The following is a 9102-nucleotide window of genomic DNA, read 5'->3' on the forward strand; positions in this document are numbered from 1 at the left end:
TCCTCTCTCATTCCTCTCTCATTCCTCTCCCAGCCTTCTCTCATTCCTCCCTCATCCTTCTCTCAGTCCTCTCTCATCCTTCTCTCAGTCCTCTCTCATTCCTCTCCCAGCCTTCTCTCATTCCTCTCTCATCCTTCTCTCATCCTTCTCTCACCCTTCTCTCAGTCCTCTCTCATCCCTCTCTCATTCCTCTCTAATCCCTCTCTCATTCCTCTCTCAGTCCTCTCTCATCCTTCTCCCAGCCCTCTCTCAGTCCTCTCTCATTCCTCTCTCATTCCTCTCCCAGCCTTCTCTCAGTCCTCTCTCATCCCTCTCTCATCATTCTCTCAGTCTTCTCTCATTCTTCTCTCGGTCCTCTGTCATTCCTCTCCCAGCCCTCTCTCAGTCCTCTCTTATCTCTCTCTCAGTCTTCTCTCAGCCCTCTCTCGTTCCTCTCTCATTCCTTCCTCGTCCTTCTCTCATTCCTCTCTTAGTCCTCTCTCATCCTTCTCTCAGTCTTCTCTCATCCCTCTCTCATCCTTCTCTCATCCTTCTCTCATTCCTCTCTCAGTCCTCTCTCATCCTTCTCTCAGTCCTCTCTCATCCTTCTCTCATCCCTCTCTCAGTCCCCCCTCTGATTATCGTTTTGCGGCCTTGTTCCTGATTTTCTCAGAATAATAAGTAGGCCAGCGGAAGGGAATCTTGGAAAGTGGAGCCAGTAAATCAAAATGTATTAAGCCTGAGAAGAATTTACAGCTGCCTGTCCTCCGCTGATCGTCCGCCACAGCTGCAAATATTTATCCTCGAAAGACGCCGACTCTCCATGATGAGCTCTCTGGGACGATGGGCTGCGGCTTAAAGTGACTCTGAACCCAAATTCTATTTTTCGGTTAGTTGGACTTTGGGTCTCCCACCATACAGGCTGAATGATTTGCAACGCTTTTGTACCTCTGCACTTCCTGCTGCAGGCTGACAACACCAAGTCACTGCCTTGTAATTGGCAGCAATGTTGTCAGCCAGCTGCTGAGCAAGTCACATGCTGCATATCCAACCAATCACTTTCTGACTTTCTCTGATTGGATCAGGCAGCTGAATGTTGCACATGGATCCAGTTATTAAGGGGGATTCGACCAACTGACTTCCAATCAGGAAATAATTTGAACCCAGCCTTAGTTTCCCATCGAATTGCCGAATTAAGTTTCTTGGGCCTTTGAAATTGGATGAATTGTTTTGATTCCAGTACATAATGCAAGAAATACCGCACGGTGCCTTCTGATTGGCCGGACTGAGCCCCTCTTGTCTCGGTTCCGGTCTGAATTGAACTTTTCCAACTTTCCTGCTAATGTTTTAAAAGTTTTCCAATGATAATTCCCGGACAGAGCTGTAAATTATCAGAACGACGAGCTCAGCAGAGAATAGCTCAGTGTTGGGATTGGCAGTTTTTTCCTATTGTTCGGATTTATAAATAGCCAGAGAACAAATAATAAAACATGAAATATGTTTTATTGTGACGTCAGTCTCGGATATATTTATTCAGGATCAGTGCAGCAAATTAAATCATTTCCAGATATTTCTCATAGAGATCAGTGGTCACCATGACAATGCCTTCAGAGCCATGTTTGTTCAGGCATCAGGGTCAGCATCAACTTCCTGGACTGCGATGCCGGCTCAGAATGAAACAATAATGTAATTCCAGTACATGTGTGGTTCTTGGTTGTGGTCATAAATGTCGGACACAGATCAGCCCTGATACAGCTTCTCTTGTGTTTTACTTAAATTGTAGCCTGAGCTCTGGGGAAGAGGAGACTAAGGAAATGCTCCAAATGCCTGCAGCACACTGATGACATCATCTCAGCCTGGGCAAAGACTGGAGTTCTTGGATGGCTAGTTATTGATAAAGGGTGAAGTATGTTTTATTAAAAATAATATGCACATCATCTGATGCACTGTTCCCTTTCTCCTTTCCTCTAGGGTGGTCCAATCATGCAGAGATTCACACTAGCGTAATAACTTCAGCGTCGCTTTCTGCTTCCATTCACTAGGAATTATAAAATGCCCCGCTAAGAAACAGGTGACTTTGGAAGACTGAGGACATCTTGTGGCCATATAGGAGTACAGCACAACACTCCTCCACTCTGAAGGTGAGTATTGCAGCCTCAGATTCATTCAGATGAGATTCATTTTTGAATAGAAGAGTTTATTTTTTTTTAATTGCTTGGAGTTGGGCTGTAGCACATTCACATTTTTATTAAAGAGCTAGAGATTACCTAGGGGTAGGGGACCGTGAGTACTTTTTGCTTTCACAGCCATAAGCTCTCCAAGGCTGGAGAAGATGTTATTGGTATATTAATAATGGAGCTGCCATTTTGCTTTAGGGGCATCTATAGGAGCTGCCATTGGCAAGCTCTTTGGTGTAAATCCTGAGGCTGCCAACCTTTTCTGTGCTTTGTTACATTGGGGAATTTTATTATTAATACACAGTATTTATATAGCTCCAACATATTACGCAGCGCTGTACAAAGTCCATAGTCATGTGACTAGCTGTCCCTCAAAGGAGCTCACAATCTAATGTCCCTACTATAGTCATATGTCATTAATGTAGTCTAAGGTCAATATAAGGGGGAAGCCAATCAACCTAACTGCATGTTTTTGGGATGTGGGAGGAAACCGGAGTACCCGGAGGAAACCCACGCAGATATGGGGACAAGACAGACTATCAAAGAAGAACCTGGGTGATCCAGCAAACCTGGAATCGATTTGGTCTAGGATTGGAAACATTTACTATCCAAAAGCAAATGATTTTTAGGAAGTCCATTCCAGGTTTGCTGGATTATCCAGGTTCTCCCATGATAGTCTATCTTCTCTAGTCTTGGATAGCTAAATCAGGCCTATAGTTTAGCTATGATATATTTTACATATTGCATTTATGTTGGTCTTAAAGAGCCTAAGAGCATTCTATAGCTATAGGTATTGTCAGGTTGACTAAACCATACCAGCATTGGAAGTCTAAAACACGAAAATCTCTAATCACAAAAAAGGTATTTAAATAATTTGGGGCCACATTGCTCTGTTAACAATTGATCTGTGCTATTATGGCCAGTTCGGTTCTGCTTCTTTTACTGGGGTGAACAAGCAGACATTGGGGTATTTGGCACCCTAGGTGCAAACCACCTGGACACCTAGCATACCTGAGCAGGTGCATACCTGGTATAATAAAACTGCTACTCTCCCTTCCTCCCCCTATTGGCAGACAAGTGCAATGACATCTGGTGTGATAGCCGTAGCTTATCTATTGCAGTATCCATAGATTCAGCTGTGCAGTCCATTCCATGTGATTATATGTCATTGGACTGGCAAACTGCAACATTTGATATTTTTATTTATGGGTTCGGATACACTATTTTTTTTTTTTTATTACAATACGAACTGTTCCTTCCACAAATCTCCATTTTTGCAGCAGAGGCCTGAAATTTGCATTTTACAAATAGCAGCCCTAGGATAACCGGAGACCTGCAGCCGCTGGTTTTCTTTCAGCCAGATGTTTTTGCTGATCTTTTAATATTGTAAATGATATTTCCATCTCTAGGTTCCAGGGAAACTGATATTGGGTTGTGTTTTTTGCCTGGTCTGTATATGCGGTGCCACAACCCTTCGTCAGCTGGAGGTATTTATAGGCGGCCTCGTTTCTGATCCGGAATAAAACTTTTATTGTCATGTCTGGTGGTCTCCAGTAGCTGTATTGTTCTAGTAATCCGTTCCTTGCCTACAAGGTGTGGTGATATCGTGCCGATCGGTTGTGACCTTCTCCAGGGATGTCGGAGCGACATAGTTTACTGCTTACATGAGATGGCATCTAATCCAGATTGGGCCAATTAGGGGGTCATGAATATTGAGGGCAATCTGTCTGCAGGGCCATTTTTAGACAGAAGCAACATAAGTGGGTCACCTAGCCTGCTACCTGGGTATGGGGTCATTGTGGTTCCTGAATGCCCATTAAAGTGCTTGCCCTGTATATTAAAGCATATTATAAAGCCATAACTTACCCATTGCAGTGCCCGCAGGTTCATCTGTGGCGACCAATCCCAGCGCTTGTCATTTGACATCATGGATTTTAAACGCCGGCAATCGACTTCACAGCTGAATCTGTGGACACTGCAATGGAAGGTACAGCTATTATACCAGATGTCACTGTGATACTCTGCCAATAGGGGGAGGCAAGGAGCGCAGCAGTTTTATTTACCAAGGAGCAGGTGGTACGGTCCCCAGGTGGGTTGCACTGAGGGTGCCGAATACCCCAATGTCTGCCTGTACACCCCATTAAAAGAAGCGGAACACAACTGGCCACAATAGCACGGATTAGTGTCTGACAGAGCAATGTGGCCTTGTATTATTTAAATACCTTTTTTGTGATCAGAGATTTTGGGGTCTTAGATTTCCAAACCAGGTTTAGTAATGCTGGTATGGTTTAGTCACCCTCAAAACATTATTATTACACAGTATTTATATAGCACCAACATAGTCTATAGTCATGTCACTAGCTGTCCCTCAAATGAGCTCACAATCTAATGTCCCTACCATAGTCATATATCATTACCACAGTCTAACGTCATTTTTGGGGGAAAGTCAATTAACCTAAATGCATGTTTTTGGAATGTGGGAGGAAACCTGAAACGAAAATGAAGTACCTGGAGGAAACCTACACAAATACAGGAAGAACCTGCAAACTCCGAGATTCCAACCTGAGACCCAGCGCTGCAAAGGCCAGGATGCTAACCACTGAGCCACCATGCTCTGAGCCTAATAATTCTAAGTTCCATGCTGCCAGGTTAAGTGATGTTCTCATGGCACTGAATATTTTTCTGCTTCCTTTCCCCCCCAAAAAATATTGCAATAAATTTTGCCCTTTTTATTCTGCACTAGAGATTACCATAGAATGGTAATGGCTACAATGGAAATCGGTGGTATTCACCACTTTTAAACAATGCTAACAAGTTACTCCAGTTACTAAGTTAAAGTCAATAGAGTTTAAGATGGAAACTGTAGAGGTTTCTTTTTTCTATAGTTTAAGAAGTTTGCTCACCAGGAACTGAAATTCTAAATATGGAAATCAAAGAAACCTTACAATAAATTGTGTTCTCCACTTTTTGATAAATAAGTCCCTTTGGTCTTTTGACCAGTAAGAATCAGAATCTCCGGGTATAATTCTTAGTTCCTGAGGCTTTCTGCACAAAAAAAACCCTGAGGAAGGAAGTGTATAACCCCGAAACATGTTGGATGTTAACTAATTATTGATTCCTTTATTGTGAAAATAAAAAAATGATACCTGGACTGATCCCTACAGCTTGTAAGTCTCACATTCACATCTTGTGGGAGTCCAGAGGGGCAATAGAGCTCGGCCACACGTCAGCAGTCATCTGATTCAATCAGAATCTCCTCCAAGCTTGGAGTCCAGAGCCCCACCACACCAACACTTCATAGAGATCCTCTATTGTGTCTACAGCACAGGAAGTGAAGACAAATCTCCTGAGATACAGATAAAGATACAGACAAAAGTTCTCCCCTTCTCTATCCAAAAGAATGAACCATAATTGTACTGGTCCAATGTGGACCCACCCCAGATGTTTAAAGAATGTTTCTGAGCTGGAGAAATCAATCAGTAAGCTGCCAATGCAATCCAATGAACATCTGTTAGACATAAATAAGTCCATTTATGTACCAAAATATCAGCTGTGTAAATCATCTGCAGCCATACTGGGGGAAGCATGTGGCTGGGTGGGATGCTGCGTGACCTCTCTGGTTGCTGTATCACCACCATCCATACTGCCAAGACAGAGATCGTTCTATTAACTCACAATGTGCTGATAAACAGCATGGAGGCTTCAGAGGCTGTATTCCATAATCCCTGAATCACAAACAGGTCATGAAAAGGGGTTCCAGGACCCCCAGGTGGTATAGACAAGATTTGCCTTGGCAGGTGTTCAGCTTAAAGGTGTTAATTCACCATGAGCATTCAATTGTCAGCTGGTGCTGAGCTGGAGACTCTGCATTCTGTGCCGTAGAGAAGCATTGGCCCCACTGTCCCATTTTCAGCTTGTTGTGCAGCCTGGCAGCGCAGCGCTGTGTCCCCTCCATTGGGATTTGCAGGGAATGTGAACACAGGATTTTATTTATAGATATGCACAGATGGGAGATGATTCAGTGCCTTCACATCACGTAGACTTTAATAACGAATAAAACAGAACATTTTCAAAATGAAATTGTTTTTCTAATACTTTAGTTTTTTTTGTCAACTTAAAGAGCACCTTGAGGAGCTGCCATTTTGCTTTAAGGGGAATCTATAGGAGCTGCCATTGGCAAGCTCTTTGGTGTAAATCCTGAGGCTGCCAATTTTATCCTTCCTTCTCTACATATGGGAATTAAATTATTATTATTATTACACAGTGTTTATATAGCACCAACCTATTACACAGTACTGTACAAAGTCCATAGTCATGTCACTAACTGCTCCTCATAGGAACTCATAGTCTAATGTCCCTACCATAGTCATACGTCTTTATTACAGTCTAAGGTCAATTTTGGGGGGAAACCAAATACCCTAACTGCATGTTTATCGAATGTGGGAAGAAACCAGAGCACCCAGAGGAAATCCACAAAAAAACGGGGAGAACCTGCAAACTCCATGCAGATAGTGTCCTGGCTGAGATTCGAACCTGGGAACACTGGGCCAGAGTGCTAACCACTGAGTCACTATGGAATAGAACGTATATACAGGATGTGTATGTGAAACATCATAGAAATATCTGGAACATGTTTCTGGTCCATCATACTTATTAGCTTGTTGGGAATCCCATTCTAAAACCATAGCTATTGTTATTAAGTTTTTGCCCCTTTTCCTCACACCATCCAGCCCATGGTCACAATTGTTCAGAATTCAGTAAGGCTAGGTTCTGCCATTGGATGAGAAGATCTGGCTCACCATTCCACTTCATCCTGAAGTTGTTTGGTAGGGTTGAGGTCAGGACTTGAGTTCCTCCACATTGGTCAAACCGTGGAACTGATGGGGCACAATAATGCTGGAACAGAAATGGGCCTTTGCCAAACTATGACCACAAGACAAGTGTCCAAGATATCATTGTTGCAGCATTAATGGCACCCCTCAGTCTTTGGAGGGTTGTACACAGCCGTATAGGTAGGTACAAAGGTCGGGTGACCACATGAGTGTAAAAAATCAATATAATTAACCCCCAATCATTAGAATTTATTTTTTACTAATTGTAACTCAAGTACAGAAGACAATGGTGGCATTGGACCCTCCACCCATGATTCTTCTAGAACAGTGTTCCTCAACCAGGGTTCTTCAGGAGGTTCCTAGGGGTTCCTTGAGCAATGAGCAACTCCAAGGCCAGGTTAGTGATCTTTTTGGCTATCTGTAAGGGAGACATTCTTCCCATAGGCCATGTAAAAGGCATTATTCCAAGTGTCCACCATGCATGTATACTGTGAGCTGTGGATATAGTAATTTTAGGAGGGCTTCTAAGACCAGAACTTTATTTCAAGGGTTCCCCCATTTGAAGAAGCTTGAGAAAAGCTGTTCTAGATCCTTTGGGTATCCACACCTTCCGCTCCTGAAAATTTTACCACTGACCCCCCATTGTTCCTCGTCCAATCCTTGAACTTTGGAAGATTGATGATTGACTCTTGCACACCTGGAAGCTATTGGTGGCCCTTGCTGTTGTTCCACCGCTTCTGCGTCTCGGATCTGCAGGGAATCTCCACAGGGAGAAGCTCCATCATCATAACACAAATTTTATTTTTCTTCCCGAAGACGAATGACCCCGGCGTCGGGATTGGGTTGAGAAGTCAGAGCTCCTCCATCAGCACCTAATTTACGTCCGTGTTAAACACTTCTATAGGAATAAATATAAGCAGACATCTCCTACTATATGATCCCCATACAAGAAGGACGATGAGTGGGAATTGTCATAATACATTGGAGTCGTCTGTCGTCTTGTTTAATATTCCGAAGAATTATGAGCGTTTAAGGAGCCCAGAGATTTGTCTCTTCTTATCCAATGTTTGGGGTCACAGCTGGGTCTGATACTTAGCCAGGTGTCTAATGAGCAGCAGAGGGGAATTTATAAGTGTGGATTAAAATCAAATCGGAATGATGGATCAGGCCCAAGAGAGATGTCAGCTATGGTAATTCAGCAAATACCGACATTCCAGCGATGATCCTCACTCCTCGTGCACCCCATGTACAATGCAAGTGGACCTGTGCTAAAAATTCACACTTCTCACGTATCAGGGGGGCCTATGGCAGAAATAGCAAATCATCCTATCTTGGCAGGAAATATATGTAATGGATAATTTTAACAGATAAAAGCTAGATTGATGGATTTCAAGCAGACAGATCTTGTCTGGTAGGGTTATTATTAATAATAATAAACAGGATTTATATAGCGCCAACATATTACGCAGCGCTGTACATTAAATAGGGGGTGCAAATGACAGACAGATACAGACAGTGACAAAGGAGGAGGAGAGGATCCTACCCCGAAGAGCTTACAGTCTAGGAGGTGGGGGATTTATTACACAATAGGAGGGGATATGGAATGGTGGGAAGTAGTGAGAGTTTAGGAGACAGAAGAAGACGGGTAGGTGAGGGTTGAAGCGTTGGGTTTTGAGGGCTCTTTAATGAGCAGAAAGTAGGAGGAAGCGGAATAGGAAGAGGAGACCATTCCAGAGAGTAGGGGCAGCTTTAGAAAAGTCTTGGAGCGGTGCGTGTGAGGAGGTTAAGAGTAAGGAAATCATTAGTAGGTCATTGGAGGAGTGAAGAGAGGGGCTATGGGGAAATTTATCTATCAGGGCAGAAAGATAAGTGGGACAGGAACTGTGGAGGGATTTGTGTATCAGGTAGGTAGGTGGGACAAAAACTGTGGGGGGATTTGAGGTCATACCACAGGAGATAAATTTGATTCTAAAGTGAAATGGAAGCCAATGAAGAAAACTAAAAAGAGAGGCAGCAGAAGAGGAGTGGTGGGAAGGCTGTGTATGGGGTAGGTAGGTGGGAAGGCTGTGTATGGGGTAGGTAGGTGGGAAGGCTGTGTATGGGGTAGGTAGGTG

The sequence above is a fragment of the Pyxicephalus adspersus genome, chromosome 4, assembly GCF_032062135.1.
Source record: "Pyxicephalus adspersus chromosome 4, UCB_Pads_2.0, whole genome shotgun sequence".
In the NCBI taxonomy this organism is placed as follows: domain Eukaryota; kingdom Metazoa; phylum Chordata; class Amphibia; order Anura; family Pyxicephalidae; genus Pyxicephalus; species Pyxicephalus adspersus.